General features: G+C 35.9%; 1 protein-coding gene across 10 annotated transcripts in view; it reads left to right on the top strand.

The window, feature by feature from the left end:
• The window catches only part of MORN1 (MORN repeat containing 1), a 97028-nt gene that overhangs the window by 23332 nt on the left and 55343 nt on the right, over positions 1–18353 (top strand). For 9 of the 10 annotated variants that reach the window (XR_008580133.1, XR_008580140.1, XR_008580139.1 and 6 more), the window contains one exon: positions 11258–11343. The gene's annotated coding sequence lies outside the window, so the exon portion shown is untranslated. Of the gene's footprint in view, positions 1–11257; positions 11344–15190; positions 15275–18353 lie in introns of all 10 variants that reach the window. The other variant, XR_008580135.1, reaches the window with a different exon arrangement.

Below are 18353 nucleotides of genomic sequence, written 5' to 3'. Positions count from 1 at the left end.
TCAAAAAAGCAAAGCCATGGTCATCTAAACTTTTTTTTTAACCCCATGTGAAACTTGAGACTAATAATTTTGTCAGTTCAAAAATTTCACGATTTCAATAATTCATATGAATGTGAGTTTATAAAACCTGATCTCAAAGACTGTCCTTTAGCAGATAGGTACCTTTCTGTTGCTGTTTCAGTGCAACAGGGTGAGCTTTTCACTGGATGCATAGTCACAAAATTGTATCATAAGATAGGTTTGTGTTGTTGTAGATTTTTTTTTTCTTCTTGCTGGACCACCTTTTGATTTTTGCTGTGCTGTGTCCTGCAGCATCTCCTGATATTAACCAGAGCTCTCTATGCAAGGATTGTACTTTTTGAGGAATGAATTCCATTGCAGTCAAACTCGATGTATTGACTCCTCAGTCTTAGCTTATGACAGGCTTGCTAAACTATCTAAGCTGTTTTAAAGACAGTGAGGTTTAAGCATATTTTTACACATATTCTGCATGTGTTATTTTGAAGACTTTTGCAATGTAGTACTTAAGTTTGTGGGGTGAATAACACCTTTAGTAAACATCTGCCCAGATGATTTATTATTCTCTTTGAGCTTCTGAAACAATTAACAATGATCTCTTTATTCCTTTTTTTTTTTGCAAATGAGACTAGCTGCTTATGTTCATCCATGTCCAGAGAGTGCCTTCCTCTTCTGTCTACTACTGTAATTGACCAATTGATGCCCTGTATGTGTGTATGAACATATATATACACACGCGTGTGTGTGTATATGCAGTGCTTGTTCTGTTTCTTCTAAAGCATCAGAGTTCCTTCAGAGATGGGATTTTACAATTAGGGCTGACTGAAGGAAAATGCAAGACTAACATCTTGCATTTTGCAGTGTTACAGAAGTGGTTTGTAAATTAAGAAAGATCCAGAAATGCAATTGGTCCTTATTCAAGAGGAATCCCCCTTCTCTTGTGCAGGAAAGTGGGATTTAATCTCTCGGACATCAAACATAGCTGCTGAGAAGTTTTTTGTTTTTCAGCACTGAAGAACCAGTGCATGCAGTAGTTGAATGGAGGCATTCTGCATAAACAAAGGGAAGCTCAAGGTTCAGTGTTTGTTAACCTTCCCTGAAACTACTCTAATTTTTATCTCTAACCATTTTTCCATTGGTGGTGATGTCTGGATAACGACAGCTCCAGAACTGAGAGAGTTAGCACTCCTTTCCATTGCATTGTTCACCCCTACCCTCATACCTTCTCCCCAGAAAAACCCCTTTTTTCCTTAAGGGTTTTGCAGTTAGGAAGTTTTTTCTCATCTGTGGCTTTTGTAATCTTTATTAATTAAAATATTCATTAATAATCATTAGAATAAGTATGGTATAATATTAGGAAATCTTTGTGCAGAAAAAAAGGAAGAGAAGTCCTGTTTGTACTAGTATGTGTATAAAAGTTGGTAATCTGGCTTACCTTTTAGGCAAATGTCAGTACACTGGTAGCCTTACAGAAATATATCTGAAAAGAAGTAATTATTAAAAATATCTTACAGTACTGTGTTGAAATAGTAGCTAAATTAATTTGTTACATTTCTCTCTATAATCTCTAATACACATCTGTAATCTTATTTCACAACAACAGGGCAACAAAGTGATGATTAACATGTTTGCTGATTTTGCAATTAGGAGCCTTGGACTGGTCCAAAACATGCTGATTCTATTAGACTTGCAAGGAGTGCTGGAGATGTTGCATTAATTGTGATAAAAGGGGTCCCAGCATGTGTCAAGCACATCTATGTTAATTTAATGAGGCATCAGTTTGGAGTTAGACTCTAACTGTACTAGTCTCTTACCTGCTTTGCTTTACTGCAACTTCTGTAGTCCATGATATGTTTCCCAGGTAATTATGTTACTCTGAGACTTGTTAATTATTTTTTAAAAAGGTAAATTATTGGGCAGTAAAAGGAATTAAGCTTTCATGTCAAAGTTCTTTGAATTTATCTAGATCCAAAGTTCCTGTGTGACCATTTATCTTGTCAACAAAAAACAGAGGACATCCTTGATAAAATTTTGACTTATCAAGTTTGTGTTTTCACTGAAGATGCTTCTTGCTGATGTCTATTATACTTTGTTTTCATCAAATTCAACATATTGATTTAGTACTCCTAATGAGCAGAATGTCTTTGTTATCGTCTGTTCTGGCTGTATCTTCAATCAAATAAAACAAAGCTGCGGTTGCAAGCATTATGAAAAACATTTTTTTAGGGTTTTTTTATTTCCCCTGGTAGCTACACAAGTTGAAGCCACTTTTGAAAATAGATGTTGTGATGTAGCGATGACCTTTTGAGAAGACTGTTTGTTATTAGAGTTCAGTCAAGTCCAGAAACATCTAGCATACTTTATTTTGGCCGCTAAAATATTTCTCTAAATCATGCAATAAAATAACTTGACATTTTGAATCTGACCATATAAAAGGATCATTCTGAGCACTTAAAAGAGTGGTGTTCATTTTGGTCCATAGCTTTAGAAAATTTTAAAAAATAATTTTATATATATATAAAAAAATGCTTTCCTGTCTTTGGTTTGTTTTGTTTTAAACTTTCAGATTGGCTGTTCGGCATTTTGCTTAAAAGAAAAGCCAAGCTCACACATATGGAAGATTGCCAGATACTCTAAACCCTATTTTGGTTAAATTACAGTACCCAGATTTCGGTAACAAAGCGCATTGATTTTATATTCAAAAAGATTTTTATATTTCGTCTGTTAACCTTTTGTAATTCCCACCCACAGCTTTAAACTGTAGAACATTTTTATGCTAATTGTTGTCAGTAGGGTATCTGCCATGGCCCCTTGGTAATTTAAATCCATTGAATTGTAATGCAGGTGCCGATAATTGCAGAACTGTTATTGTCTGACTGGCTGCAGCATATATGTCTCAAACAATTCTTTTCACGTTGGATTTGAGAACACTTAAAAAAAAATCCCATATTTGAAGATAACCTTACACTGTATTTGTAATAAAGAAAAAAATTCTTCCTTTCATTCCTAAGCTGGTTTTACATACTCACATTTTTAAAACAGTCTTTGCTGTGGCAGATTTTAAGGTTCAACAGCTATGGTGTAGTTTATAAAATGTCCATTAGTCCCTTTGGTTCTGAATGTTTATAGGAATTTTTGTGTAGTAGTTTCTGAAAATATGGTTGTTTGGTGTAACATCATAATCCAGTGAATATGACATGGGTGTGGGAGAAAAGAGGTTTTGTGTTCTGAGCCCAGATCATCTGGGTGATTTTGAACAGATAACTTCCTTCCAGTCTTGATTTTCTCAATATAAAATAATGACCCTGCTTTTCCTTTAAACATCTCATAACACTGCATCTAAATTGAACTGCCTTTACAGCCAACAAAAATCCATCCTGTAATCTTAATGGGCATATGTGTATTCTATCCATAAGAAAACTTAATATTATTTATTTTGCTAGAATCTTCATTATATTCTTCATAAGATCTACATAGTGCACAGTTAATGATTATGCAATAGTACTTTGTTTGGAATACACAATATGCTAAAGTGCTGCCTGGGAAAATATTTTAAATACAGAGTAGTCATTACTTTTATTAAATGATTATAATTTTAGTGGGTTTGGTGAACCCTCCCTCTGAGTGAAGTCTTTGTTTCCACAGAATGTTTTAATATGGATGAGAGTCATTCTCATGAGAAAAATCTTTGGTTAACTGAAGTTAGTATATGGAGAAAGAAGGTAAATTTAGGGTCAAAAATAGAAGCTTTTTGTAGTTTTCAGTGGGAGATGTTTTGGGAGGGATTCCCAATTGAAAACACTTGAATTCAATATTAATTTCCAAAGATCAAATGAAAAAGGTGTTGTAACAGCTTAAAGGCAGTGACAAATCATTGCTGTAGGCTGGAGTTGCAGGGTTCTGACTGGGAGCGTGGCTTTCTCAGCAGAACAGGTTTCAGGATGGGCTGGCTGGTTTTGGCTCTGTTTTGTTGTGGAGATGTAGCCCTCTTACATGAGTAAGAACTGTTGCAGTATCTAGTTGTGGTCATAGAGTGATTAACTCCAGTGGCTTTGCTGTAAGATACAGAAAAAAAGATTCACTGCTGGACGCTTTTCTCTTAGCTTCACCCCGAAATAGTTGAGTTATTTTGAAGCAAAATGCATTAATATTGCAAATACAAGAAAAAATTTCTCTGGCAGTTAAATTACACTCTAGGTAATATTTCACATCTCTTGGCCAATTAAATCCAAATATTCACTAAAAACTTCAGCGGTGAATAGCTGATTGGAGTAGAGCTTCTGCTCTGCCTATGAGTTACTGCTCCTACTGGAAGACTGTCCGTTTAATTCTCCTTTTTAGGTCCTGTTGAACATATATGTAATAAATCTGTTCTTAAATGATTAAACTTTTCCGAGGGTCTTTTCAACCAGAGAATTTTTTTGTACTTCTGGTGGATAGGTTTATTATCTTTACCCTCTTACTTAAGTAACTAAGATAATATGAGCCTGTTGATATAAATGGGTGCAGCTTTTTTCATATAAATGTACATTCTAACTCATATGGTACTTTAAATCCCTTCTAATGCATATTGTCTGTGTATGAAAACTGAAATGCGGCTATTAAGATGATAATTTTGGGGAGTAAACCCTGACTGGAGCTACATACTTGGAATTCTCGTTGACTCAGCCTCCCTGGCTTAGGATTTTGGGGATTGTGTTTACCTACACTACAATTATACTGGTGCTACTAACAGTTCTTTTTTCTTACTGCTTAAAGTTTTATAATGCATAAATATGCTGTATAAAGTCTTTATGCTGTTGCAAGATGACTCTGGCTCAGCAGCATAAACTAAGGATCATACAGAACCATTAGCTCTTAAATGCTTTGGGTTTTGTCAAATTAACCTAAAACCTTGCTCTGAGATACTATTGGGTTTTTTTGTTAATTGAAGTTAGCTTTGCAAGACACTAATGGAAGTGAATTTTCTCAGTTAACAGTTGATGTTAGTCTCGGTGCCTTCATGGTTTCATGTTTTTCAACCAGCGGTGAAAGCAAACTAGTTGTTAAATATGTTGTCTGTATTTTACATTAGGGAAGTTTGGGGTTTGCTATTGGAAACTTGCAATGCGTTTTCCTTATGGAAACTCTGGCAGTCTAGCTGTGTGTGGTTTATGTCTATTATAGGTAACTCGAACACCATTTTCTAGTGTTGGCTGTACTTTTAAAGCAGCCCTGAGAGGTAAAATCACCTAGTAGTTGTTTTACAGTGTGTGTGCACTTTGATTAAATCAAGCCCCCATTTTTTAAATACCTGTTTTAGAATGTTAGTAGCTTCCCAGACAGGATTTATGGTGAAAAAGAACAAAACTATTTAAGCAGTAGTAACATCAAGGCAGAGATTCTCACCAACTGTGAGTATTATACTGAGAGTATTATAACTGTGTTATAATACTACCTGTGCAATTTACACCTGATAGAGCCCTTTCAAATGACAGAAATGGACACTGATTTAGCCACTAGATGTGCCAGGTGTAAATTTTATTCTGGTGGCATCCTACTAGATTGATACCAAGTGTTGTGCAGAAATAGGCTTGTCATTCTGAAAAGTTACACTAACAACGTGGTCCCCAAGTATCAAACAGTTCTCAGTTCCAAAGGTAACCTACAGCTGAACTGTGACTGGGATTTTGTCATTTCAAAACACTGGCAAAATGTAGTGTTCTTAAAAAGTTTTAACCCAAATGATGGTAGACTCTTGTGTGTTAGCAGCCAGGTGCAGCCACAGACATTGTTTAACAGTAGTTTAAGAAGGGATGTTTATATAAAATATGAACATGAAAATATATTTATGGAATTAACAATAATGACATAGTTGTATGACTGCATATGTTGTTATATAGTTTTTATTATAAGACCTACTGAAATGTACCCTAAGGAAAGAGAAGTTTTGAAACTGGATTAGAAGACCTAAAGCCAATATTATCACAAGTTGATGCTTACTCCTGTTGGAAGGAGAAAAAAATAAATTGGTGAATTCTAACAGTCATGATGTTCACTATGGAAATACAGTTTTATAGTTCCTCAGTATTACTGTGTTTTGCCCATTTGCTAGGCATTGATAAATGGAATCTGGCAATAGAACTAAATTAGTTCTTTGAAAATGGCTGGCAACACATGTATTCCCAATGACCAAGAGGGAACATATCATAGAGAAAAGTATACATATGGAAGAGACATGACTACCTGCTTTTGTGTAATGCTCATATGGGGTGTGACAATCTACACTGAAGTTTCTCTGTCTTACCCTGCCTTACCTTGAAAGGTCCAGAGTAGGTCATACGAGGTGCTGAGAAGTCAGTTGTCCTTAGCCGTAATAGAAAGTGAGGGTGGCTGTCAACTTGTCCTGTCATATTGCATGGAGAAGACAATGTTAACTGGTTGTTCTCCTTAGGTGTTGATAATCCTGTAATGTGATTTAATTATCTATCTTGGTTTTAACCTTTTATTTTATAGCAACAGTTAGTTCCATAGCAACAGTTGGTTCCATCTGCAGTCATAGTACTTTGAGTACTAAAGCTTCATAAAATCCACCTGCATTTGTAAAGTTTGGGTGGTTAAAGACACCAATGTTTGTTTATGGAGATATTCCTTCTGTCTAGATTCTAAAATAATACTTTTTGTATTACTCTTGTATTGATTCCCACTGGGTGCCAGATTCAAGTGGTTTCCCAGCAAAACCCCTTTCTCAAGGAAACTCTGATATTAGAACTCTGTATGGGAAATGGACACAAACATCAGTAATCTATTAAGGCAGCAGAAAAAAAATATTAACTGTAGATTAGTCTTTGGAATAGAAAGTACTGGTAACTCTGAGGTGCAGTACAGAATGTACAACCTTGTCTCAGAAAAAGTCTTAAATAGGAGAATGTTTCTTAACAGGGACAGTCACAAAACAGACATTTGACCGATGTTGGTTGCATTGCTTAGAATACTAGGGAAGAATTTTTATGGACTGCAGCGGTGATTGTGGAGTAAGAACCATATAGAATGTCTATATAGAATAGACAAACTAGAAGAGAAATTCCAGTAGGATGTTCTTTCCTGCATTCATGGAACAAACAGTGCTTTTCTTTCAGAACACAACTTTAAAGAGCACTGAGTGAAGACAAACCTGCTCTTTAGAAACAGCACATTGTTAGTGTTACAGAATAGGGAGGGGAAAAATCCACATTGGCTCCTCTCTTTTGCTGTAGTATATTTTTTTTATTTGAATTTGCAGAGTTAACATCTATTTTGTATGAGTCTCCTCTTTGCAAAGCACTTGGTAAGATTCAGACAAGCTATGTACCTAGCCTCTCTGAAACTTTATTTGCGCTTGAGTGATACGGAACACCCTGAATATGAATGCCCTAAAATCCTAAGAGATCCTAACCCCCCTAAAAGATTAGACTCTGTTTTCTTTTCCTTGGATGCAGGGTATTTCATATTTTTTGGTTACAGAAGTTAATCTGCAGTCCGTAATGGAATTTTCAGAGCTCTCTTTTTTAGGAACGTCAGTGCTAATAACTTTGAATATGCTATCTACAAAGAAATCGAAGGTGTGTCTGTAGCATAGACATGTGTTCTAGCCTTAATCAGGCTGTATTAAAAATTATAATCATGCAGATGAATCAGAGTAGGCTAATAAACTGCCAGTATTCCTTGTAAATTCTTTCAACTTACAAGTCTTTCACTCCTATCTTTACCATACTCGCAAGGGAGACTAAAGTCTTTTGCTACAGAGAGGTTATCAGTTATACTATGGCCATAATGTGAGAGTTTTAGCATCACAGCTACTGTTAAGCACTTAACTTCTGCAACTGTGTTGTCAGAATATCTTTTTATATTTTTAAATTCTGTCCATCAAGACTGCTGAAAAGAGCACTCTTGCCTTGCTGTTTCAGATATGGACTAGATAACTTGTTTCAGGTATTGTTAGCTATGCTGACCTAAATGGTGCAAGACTCATTTAACAGGAATTCATGTGAGAAGAGATCCTTTAATGTATTCCTTTCTACCATTTTATTTCATGAATGCTATAAATGAAATAGTTTCAAATTTTGGTTTTATTTGCATATGCATGTTTTGCTGAGTGTATTATTGTAGATACATTGCACTTGATTAATTTTCTTTGGGATTACTATAGTAGTGAAATAGTCCTCAGTAGCTTGAGTTAATATTAGTTTATTTAATGAAAGTTAAATATATTTTGCTTTCTGCCGAATAGATCATCTTTCCTCTTCCCCCCCACCCCCTTAATTCACCAAAGAGCTTTGTTCATTGACTCTAACATTAAAGACTAATGCAGTGTGTCTGGTCACCTTTAAATGAAATGTCTATTACCATTAGGACCAATAACTTTATTTTTTAAAAAAGTTCAGTTAAATGAGGATGACATTACAGCATTTAGTCTGATACCAACAGCTAATAACTATTTGCATGATGTTAATAAACATCACATCTGCAACTGTAGGATTACTGCCTTGTCATCCTTACTGAGGGTTGTTCACTGCCAATATTTTTTCCTTCCTTTCCCCAACTGCTCTCTGCCCTACCCCCCCCCCCCCCCAATTTCTGGCTTGATGTCCTACACAAGTGATTAGTGTGCTGTAATTGAATTGGCTGTAAAAAGATAATTGATATTTCACTCTAAGAGGTCAAGCTGCCCTATCTTGAATGGCTGTTGTGAAAGTAGTCATCCTGCTGGCACTTCTCTCTCGAAGGTGGCACGTGATCTTTGTCTTGCTGATAGTAATAATTGTAATTAAAATTAACATGAAGAGGGTATTTAAGGAGTGATGCTCTGATTTTGGATGCTTTAGCTTCACTTTGAAAGCATGTGAAACTGGAATTTATAAACCTTATTAGGTAGCTGAGTAGTATGGTTTTAATGCCTGGCACAATACTGTCTCATTTGCTGTCTAAAGCTGCTTTGTGCCATATTACCAGTAATGTGGGACAACAGAAATATGACTGTATATGTGTAAGGTTTCTGAGATGACTAATGTGAAATCCTGTCAGGTACCTTGAAACCATTGATCTTAAACACCTGTCTTTGAACTGCTGCTTATTTTGAGATTATTTCGGCTAGAGATTGGCATGAAGATCTTTTTTAATAAATGGATTATCTAAATGTAGAGCTTCCACTGGTGCTTAAGAGGCCCTTAAACAAGGGAACAAAATTCTGCAAGTGACTCTCTTGGAAAAGGTGGGAAGACTTTATAAATAAAGGTGCGAGTTGGGTTCACTGTCTCCTATGAAAGGCATATTTATTTGCTTTGTGTACTTACAACTGTAGTAGAGAAGGATTAGGTGATGCAGTAGGTCTTCTGTAGGCCTAACAGCTATGGCACTCTTTTTAAAGGCTATTCACAACTGTAGACTTAATGACAATTAAATAACTCTGCCATTTCTAGTAAGCTGGGTATGTGCTGTTACTTCCCAGTGCATTGGTGTAGGGTGACTTGCTCAAGGTCATGCAATGAATCAGTGTCAGTTCAAGTTCTTTGTTTCTAGTGCTTCCTCAGATCATACAATTGTAGCAACTGTAGTCTTTATATGTTACTATAAGTATCTTGACATTCACTGTGTGAATAAATAAGTTATGGGCAAACCTCTTGAAGGCTTGTGTCAAACAGGAACTGTTCACACTAGAAGCGTTCCTCTCTCCTTTCTTCCCCAAAGGGTCACTGATGTTCCTTCTCTGTACTGTTAAAGAAAAGTTGAATGGGGTTCAGGTTTTTTTATTTCCCAACCCTGATGACTGTTAACCTTGTGACTATAGTGCAGTGCTAAAAGTGTCTTCTCTGTGTTAAATATTTCCTTCGAAATTGTGTGGTACCAGAGCTATCAATTAATAATAATAAAAAAGGGTATATTTAGTGACACAGGGACCTTTCTGAAACTGTTAGTGCATTAAGAACCTGGAGTTATTCTGTAAGCAGTGTGGTTCTCATTCATTGCCCAGAGAATAAATACTGCTACTACAGCAAAAGCTAATGGAGAGAAAGATGTTATTTAATGTCCTTGCAGAGGCGAAGACTTAACTTTTATCTTGCCATATAATGATAAAGTTATGGCACTGTGGAGATAACTGCAGCATTCGCAACTAGAAATTTCTTACTTTAAGGTGTTCTAGCTAGGATGAAGTATTACAGTTAGAATATTATCTTTCTTTCACACTTCATCCCACAGAATTTGAGACAAACACTGTTATATTTAGGTTTTGTCCTGAATTATTCGAAAACAGCTTTCCAACACAAAACATTCCTGCCAGGATGGGAAATTACCTACCAAAGCATCCTCCTGTCTTCTGGTTTGTAGTTATTTAATTATGAAATATGAGTTCCTGCAGAGTGGGTTGGTATAATATTATCATAAGTAATTGCAGTATTATGTAATTGTTGGTTGTGACAAAACCCATACAAGATGGCATCAGTTCTGTTACACCTAAATGGAAAGAGGAAAAAAAACCCTATTTCTGTAATGCTGTCAATATAATTTCTCAGGCTTTGTAATACTTCTTACAGTGGGATCCTGAAGAATATTTCAGAAAAGAAGGTAAAAGCTCTTAAACTTCTGTCTATGTCAACCTTAATGTAAAATGCTGTATTTGCATGGGTATGATACACTAAAATAAAGAAAACAATGGTGTAGGCATTTAAAAATTCCAGGAAATAGTCCAGAAAATAACTTGGTCTGCTAACTGAAGGCTTAAAACTGTACTGGGAAAATTCTAGGGAAAAGCCTGGATACTGTTGTTCAAACTGAAAGTGAGATGTGCCCATTCCGAAAGTTCAGGTAAAGACACGGTAACTATTTACTTTGCTCCCAGTAAGATTTTAATTCTGAAAAGGAAGGGCAGATAAGAGTTTCAGATCAGACAATTTGATAAAACTTCTAGTTACAAATTCTTTTGACTGTAGAGTTGTACATTCTGGCTGTTATCTTTTTTATGATTTGACTCAAGTTACTATAAGGGATGCTAATAGCTTAGTGACCAGGATCCAATTTTGTTTGCAGAAATAAATAATAGGAAATCATGAGAGAATCTTAATATATGTAAATCAAAATCCACCATATTCAAGTGCTGATGATTTTGCATTTGTTCTTAACTTATGAATGCAAAGGAAAACACTAGCACATCATAAATTATACCATTTTTGGCACTTAAGCACTACAGAAATACTCCTTTTTCCTTTTTTCTCTTTCTCTGTAGAAAGGAGGCAAAAAGCCAAGTGGCAGGATATCTGCTGAGAAAGCTGAGAAGATGACAGTCTCACAGGAGAAAATGGAAGACAGCAGGTATGTGTGAATCAGTATTCCTACTGCTCAGCTGGAGAATGCTGCCTGCTGAAAGCAGTTTTTATCTCTTTGCAATACACTACTTCTAATTGGTGTTACTCTTTTGGACAAATGGCCATGTGTTTTTCTTAGCTGACCACTGTAATATAATACAGCCTTTCACATTTTATGCCAATACATTTTTTTACTTATAACCTGGGCTTGTGCTTGCAAGTACAATGTTTCTCAGTCTTTCAGTTTGGACAGTGTTTGCTGTTGGGTTTTTTGGGTGCTTGGGGGTTTTTTTTAACACTTTTCTTGTTTTATTAGAGCTTTTTTCCCCTCTTTCAAGTGAAGTAGGCGTGGGAGGTTTCACTACACCTTTAAAATTGCCATCAAATCTACTACCTGGTTTTTCAGCTTAGTTTTGCAGTCTGTTCTGATTTTTCTGTTGCTGTGATTACACTGAGTAATTAATCTAACCTTGCTACTTTAAAACTGTTTGTTGTGTTTAAATGAACCTCCATAATTGCATTACACATGACGTAGATAGACAGTTACAAAGAAAAGAAATTACATAGAGAAGAAAAACTTCTCTGCTTACTAGATTAGTCAAGTTTTGCAAGGATGATTTGAACAACTGTGACAACATAAAAATTATGGATTATTTAAGTACAAAAAATCTGATTTTGGCTCAGCATGTGTAAATTGCTTTGTATATGTGTTTAAAAATAAGAAAGTAGTAGGAATATTTTTTGAACAGCATTATTTCCTCAAAACAAAAAGTAATCTGTTTCTTCCATGATACTGCTTAGATGTGAATCAAAAATATATTTTTAGCTTTTGGATAATTTTATGCCTTTTCAGTTGTTTTCTGAGAGAATGCATGTGCAAATAGATGTCCTAGTCCCACTTCTTATATTCGGTATTCTCATACAGATGTTTTTGCTAGGTGACTAACTGGAAGAATCAACTGTCATCTCAAGTACAGTGAATAAACTTTGCTTTTTGCAAGTACCATGTGAGAACATAGTAAATAAAAAGACTGGTTTCTCATAACCTTTTAATCGATATGCAAGTCTGAAAGCAATACTGAATCTTTTCCATGATCCAGCCACAGATGTGCTTGCATTAAGGCTGTGGTATGAGATGACAGTAAATGAAATTGCAGCTACAGCAGCAAGTATTAGGGGGAAATGAAAATTCCTGACTCAGAGGAGCAGGGCAATGACAGAAAGACTCCTCATTATAGATCTTTTCATGTGGAGAAGAATGACTGGTAAATGAGGTTTCTGTGACACAAAGAGGATGGAAATACAGTTGGACGTTCATGCAGAAATTGTGCTCACTGTACAAAACAAATAGAAGAATAGGGAATATCTAATTTGCATTTCTTAACTGACAAACTGAGTATGGAGATATCCTCTGAGATGGATGACAGTTGCAACAGTAAGAGAAAAGTATTTTTTACCTTTCCCATTATTTGGGTTGTAATGAAAGTGATTTTACTGTAGCCTGCTTATTGATAACACTTCCAGTGTTTGCTTTAATTTATTTAATGTACAATAGCTTACAGACTTCTTAAAATACTAACTTGAGCAAATCTGCCATGATGACTAATTCTCCACCTTTTTCACTAGTAAAACATAAAATAGAAAAGCATAAAATAATTATAATGGGACTTGCTGACATGCGCAGGCATAGTGATTCCAGTGTCTACTCAGGGTTAGTCCCACTGATTTGCGATAGCTTCTCTGTGGTAGACAAGATATTTTGTAGTCTTTAACCAATATGAGAAGTCATTTTTATGTTAGAATAGACAGGACGATGTGCACTGGCTAATAGAAGAAATCAGATGTATCCATTTAAAACACTTTCAAAAATGCTTCATTTATCACATGTAGCAACTGTCCCCCTCATTTTTGCAGTGCAACCAGGGAATATAGTGTAGACTGGGTCTTTTGTGTTTTTCCTTAAATGGCTTCTCTTGGCTGCATTCCAACCCTGTAGTGTAAAGCTAGTTTGCTTTATCCTATTAAGTGGTCTAGAGAGTTGCAAAGTCCCAGATTTCTGGATCTGGAATAGCTGGAGGTGCCTTCACATAGGATGCTATCTCTCTTCTGTGATCCGTCTTTGGGCATAAGATACCTTAATATTTAAAAAAAAAATACGTGAAGCAATAAAAGAGAGAGAAGACTGTCTTTCAGTCAAGCTTAGTTGGACTTTTATACTATGATGTGGAGGGTACGTATTTGTGTGCTGAGAAGGGGATCTACCTTTTCAGGTACTTGAGAAGTACTTGAAATGCTTGACTTTGTTATAAGTATTTTATACAGTCAAAGATGAGGAATAACCTATATCGTCAATGTATGTCGAAAAAAGACATTGCTGAAGTTTCAGACAGGTCACTTAATGCGCTTGCACCTGTCTCGCACATCGACCTTCACCACTGTCTAGTAATTCCTTCAAACCTATGGTAAGTCATACATTGAGTCATTAATTAGCTTCACCTAGAAGTCAGTCTCTGCCTACAGTGGCAGCCACTCCATTATCATCTGGTGTATTTCAAACAATAGAAATGATTGAAACAGGAACTCCTACATTTCTGTGAAGATTAAGAATGGCACACCACCCTGTAATTTAGGTAGTTGTGCAAGTTTTCATTTGCATTAGCAGAATAGTGCAGATTGTGTTGAATTATTCCATAAAAATTTCTTCAGATTTTGAAAGATTTACTGTGGCATATGTATGTTGTTTATTTTGGAGTGTTCTGGTTTGGTGGTGATGGATTTTGTGGTTTTTTTAAATGTATGTGTCTTTAAATGAAGATGAAACTAAGATTTATTAATTCTCTAGAAGCTGAGTGGCACGTTTGAGTCTCAATGCTGGTTTTAAACCTTGAGAGCCACCTTAAAACTCTGAATTACATTTATAGAATAGCTGCATTTAATTTTAAATCTATCAGTCTATTGTATTTCCTTTATTAGTAAAATGAACTTCTTTCATATGTGACACTGACGGTTATTGCAAGCAGAGATTTGTTGTCACGTATTTTTGTTTTCAGCTGTGTGGTAAGGAGGATCACGTTTGTCCTGGTTTTTGGCTGGGATAGAGTTAATTTTCATAAGAAGCTTGGAGAGGACACAGCTAGGACAGCTGACCCAAACTAGCCAAAGGGATATTTCAGATCATATGATGTCATGTGTATTATACAAGGGGGAGGGCTGGCCAGGGAGGAGGAGCCACTGTTCAGGGATGGGCTGGGCATCGGGTTCTGGGCGGTGAGCAAATTGCATTGTGTATCACCTGCTTTGTCTATTCTTTTGTAAGTATTGTTGTTGTTATTTTCTTCTTCCTTTGCTGTCCTGTTAAACTGTCCTTATTTCAACCCATGAGTGTTAGCTTTTTCTTCCAATTCTCCTCCCCAATGCAAAGTTGTTGCAGCTAGCGATATGGCAGACTTACTGTGGCTGCAAATAAGATTTTCTGGAAATTTCAGGACAGCAGTCAGCAAACAACATTGTGTTACAATTTATACTTTGGACTTCAACATTTTATATGCAACATTTCATCAAAAAGTGTAGGTCCTATGCATGAGTTACATGCAAGTGTTGATTTATCTAATCTCAAGACACACTTTTTTATTCCATTACTCATTTTAATACATTGTTTTAAATAGATTGGTCTCAGCTGTTGAAGTAGAAGCAGGTTGTTATAGCAAAGGTCACTATGCATCAGGGTAGTAAGGTGGCTGGCAAACAAAAAATAATCTTTTAATTTTATACTGCCATCTTGCTGTACTTGAAAAGGATTCTTTTAATTGCCTGGTCATGTTATTCAGGCAGGAAAAATTCCTTGTGTATTACAGAATTTCACTGTGTGATGGAGATCCCTGTCAATTTGTGAAGAATATTGAACAGCAAAGGAGGATGGGCTTGATTTAATGTATAAGGTATGGGACTTTACCCAACAACTTATGAAAGGTGTAGATGAATCTTCGACCGGGTTGGCTGGTGCAAAGATGGACGAGGAGGTGTCAACTTCCTTTATTATTTATTCTGAGCAATATTAATTACCTGTTTTGTGATTGGAAAAAAGCAGCCACGTGCAGAACCTAGCCAAGCACCAAGGCCTAATCCAATCAGTCTGATGTATGCAGAAAGTTTACAGAATGACCTTGTGCATAATTACTCATTTGATGGCTGTTAGTAAATGGCACAAATGGAATCTGACATACATTATAACACATTAATGATTGCCTTCCTCTCTCCATCCTCTTCTGTACAGAAAAATGATTTTAATTAAGACTTCCGTGATTAGTCATTTAATCAGTCATTAGGCCAATACAGATGGAGTCAATTAATTTTTTTACACTTGAATAGAGACTTGATGCTACTGCAAACCATACAATCTATTTTTTTTAACATTGTATCACGGGCAATTGCCTTGATGTCTATCTAGTAAGTGTACATTACTCTTCCAAAACCTGGATAGCATTTACAGCACATTAGTGTTATGGCGACTATAGGTATGTTTTATTACATGCAATCCAAATTTTAATGAATCAGTTTGGTTTTGAATTCAGACTGATGATTGTTCTTGTTATGGAGCATCCTTTATTTTTTAGAGAGTAATAGGGCAGAGTTGCCTTTTAAAGCAAATGTATTTAGCATCTCCTAATGTATTTTGTTATTACAAATTTTAATACTTTGTTTCAGTGCTAAATTTCCTGCAAGAATTTCAAATGAACTTAAGGGCCTTTTTCATTTGATATGGGAAGACTTTGTATCTACTTGGCAGATTCAAAAAAATGATTTGTGTATATAGGTCTGAAAAGACTTGCTAAAAATCGTAAGAGGAGTTGAGTGATCGCTATCCCTGTTAGATCAACAATACTTGAAATGACTCATTGCCTGTAGATCAAAGTCTTTTGTCGTTTACAGGACATGAAGAGAAGTCTTCTAGTTTTGTAGTCTTTTAGAACTATTCTGGAATAGGTCTCTTTACCTATTGTTGCGGTTGGCTGATATATCTTCTCTTTAAAAGACAGCACTCCAAAACAATATCAAAGCTAGTTTAAAAAAGACAAAGCAAGTTTCATTTCTATTCTACGAGCAATTAAATACAGAGAATATTAATGAACTGATGAAACTTCCATGATGTTTTTATTGACTGCTGTATGTTGGCTCATAAAGCAGCATTGGTTGTTTCTAGTGGCGTGCATTTATTGAGATCTTATTACCCTGTTTAAAAAAACCACAAAAACTCCAGATTTTCTTCTTGAGGATACATTGTGGATAAAACCAAAAATAAAATTATATAAATTATTAACATAAATGTTGTCTTGAATCAGCACGCTTGCCACTCCTGCCAAACTAAGTTCAGGAATGAAATAAATCTAGGTTTGCGTCTGGGAGGACAAAAGAAAGCATTTACTGGTAGAATGGGGCGTGAATGTATTGTATGTGAAGATATCCATGAAAAAGGAGGAAGATTGTAATTCTGAGTTTCTGAAGCAAAATGTCACTATTATGGAATTCTGGAATGGTAAATTCATGATGGGTTTGAAAACAGCAATACTGTATTCTTTAATATTCAGGTCATTATTTATACTGTTTACAGTACTACTTTTCAGAAAAAAGAAGGATTTAGCATAATGAAAAGGACCAAAGTGTATCATGCTTTGTATTGAACACATTTGCATATCTGGGAATACTAGTCAGAAGAAGAGAAGAGTTAACTTCTGCAGTATATGTTTCATAGATCTGCTCTTGTCCTCAACAAGGAATTGCCTTGTTTCTCCTTTCAGTTGATTTTTTTGTAGTGTTCCTTTGCAGGATTCATGCTTACTGCCCACTGACTATTACAGTTCATTCAAACACTGTGGAATCATGCAAAGTGCTAAGGCAGCCTCCAAAGTGGTACGAAAATCTGCTTGGACATTGTTAGTTTTAAAGAGAGATTTTTCAGGGATGGCATGCTGTAGAGGCAGGTAAAGTAGCTTAGGCTGTGAAAATACCGATTTGTATGACATTGGCAGACCTATGGAAGGTAGAGTGGGAGCAGTGCAAATATTCAGTAGTACAGGAAACATACAGAAAACAGTTTTAGTAGGTTTTGTTTATATTCAGGAGTGTAGAACAGAAATGTCTGTATTCTGTGCTTATGTTTAAGCAGTATTACAACTCCATCTGCCAACTCCATCACATTCCATCCATATTTTCACTTATTAAGAAAGCAAGATGTATTCAAGGGTAAAATTTTCAAAAGCAACTCGCTGTTTTCTCATTGGCTTCCAGTGTCACCTGTATGTCTCCACGTTCCATTGTGTTTCTTGGTGCTCATGCTTATCTAAAGCATAGTGTTTGGTGAGTCAGGTAGTCTAGCTACTCTGGATATCCTGATCATCAGGTTGCAAAGAAGGGAAGAAGCACAATGTCTCCCCCATAACAACTGAATGAATTGCAAACAAAATACAAGTTTGCTCCATCAAATTGTCATCCATTAGCTTTGGCCAAGAAAGGTTGGACCAGATGATTCTTGAGGTCCCTTCCAACCTGGTGTTCTATGAGATAATAACCTGGTATGCTAGGTATATGAGATGAACTGCAAATGTGGAAGTGTTTGTGCAGTAAGTACGAGCAGGTTTGGTACATTTGGTTTGCATTTTAAATGTGACTGAATAATTACTGTTGAGCAGTTAATTAGAAAGATCCTAATATAAGACTAGCCTGTGACATGAGAAGATTGCAAAAAGAATGACTTATGAGTCCCTGTCCAGAAAAATTACTTGATGAAAAAGGACGATCAAACACCGAGGCAGCGTGATCTCATAGAGAATAGGAAGGCAATTCAGCTGGACTGTGAAAAAAGAGGATTTGTAGAATGATAGCTTGAAAGAAGTGAAAGTGGAGATCCCACTGGATAAAGTAGTATGTGAATTACTTTGCTAATTCACTGTTGCCCAAACCTCTTGTGTCCATTTCCAATGTAAATTAAAAGCAAGGCAATTGAAAGCTGTGAGAGTAAAT

This window comes from Grus americana, chromosome 21, assembly GCF_028858705.1.
Source record: "Grus americana isolate bGruAme1 chromosome 21, bGruAme1.mat, whole genome shotgun sequence".
Classification (NCBI taxonomy): Eukaryota; Metazoa; Chordata; class Aves; order Gruiformes; family Gruidae; genus Grus; species Grus americana.
This window is presented reverse-complemented; position numbering and strand designations above follow the sequence as displayed.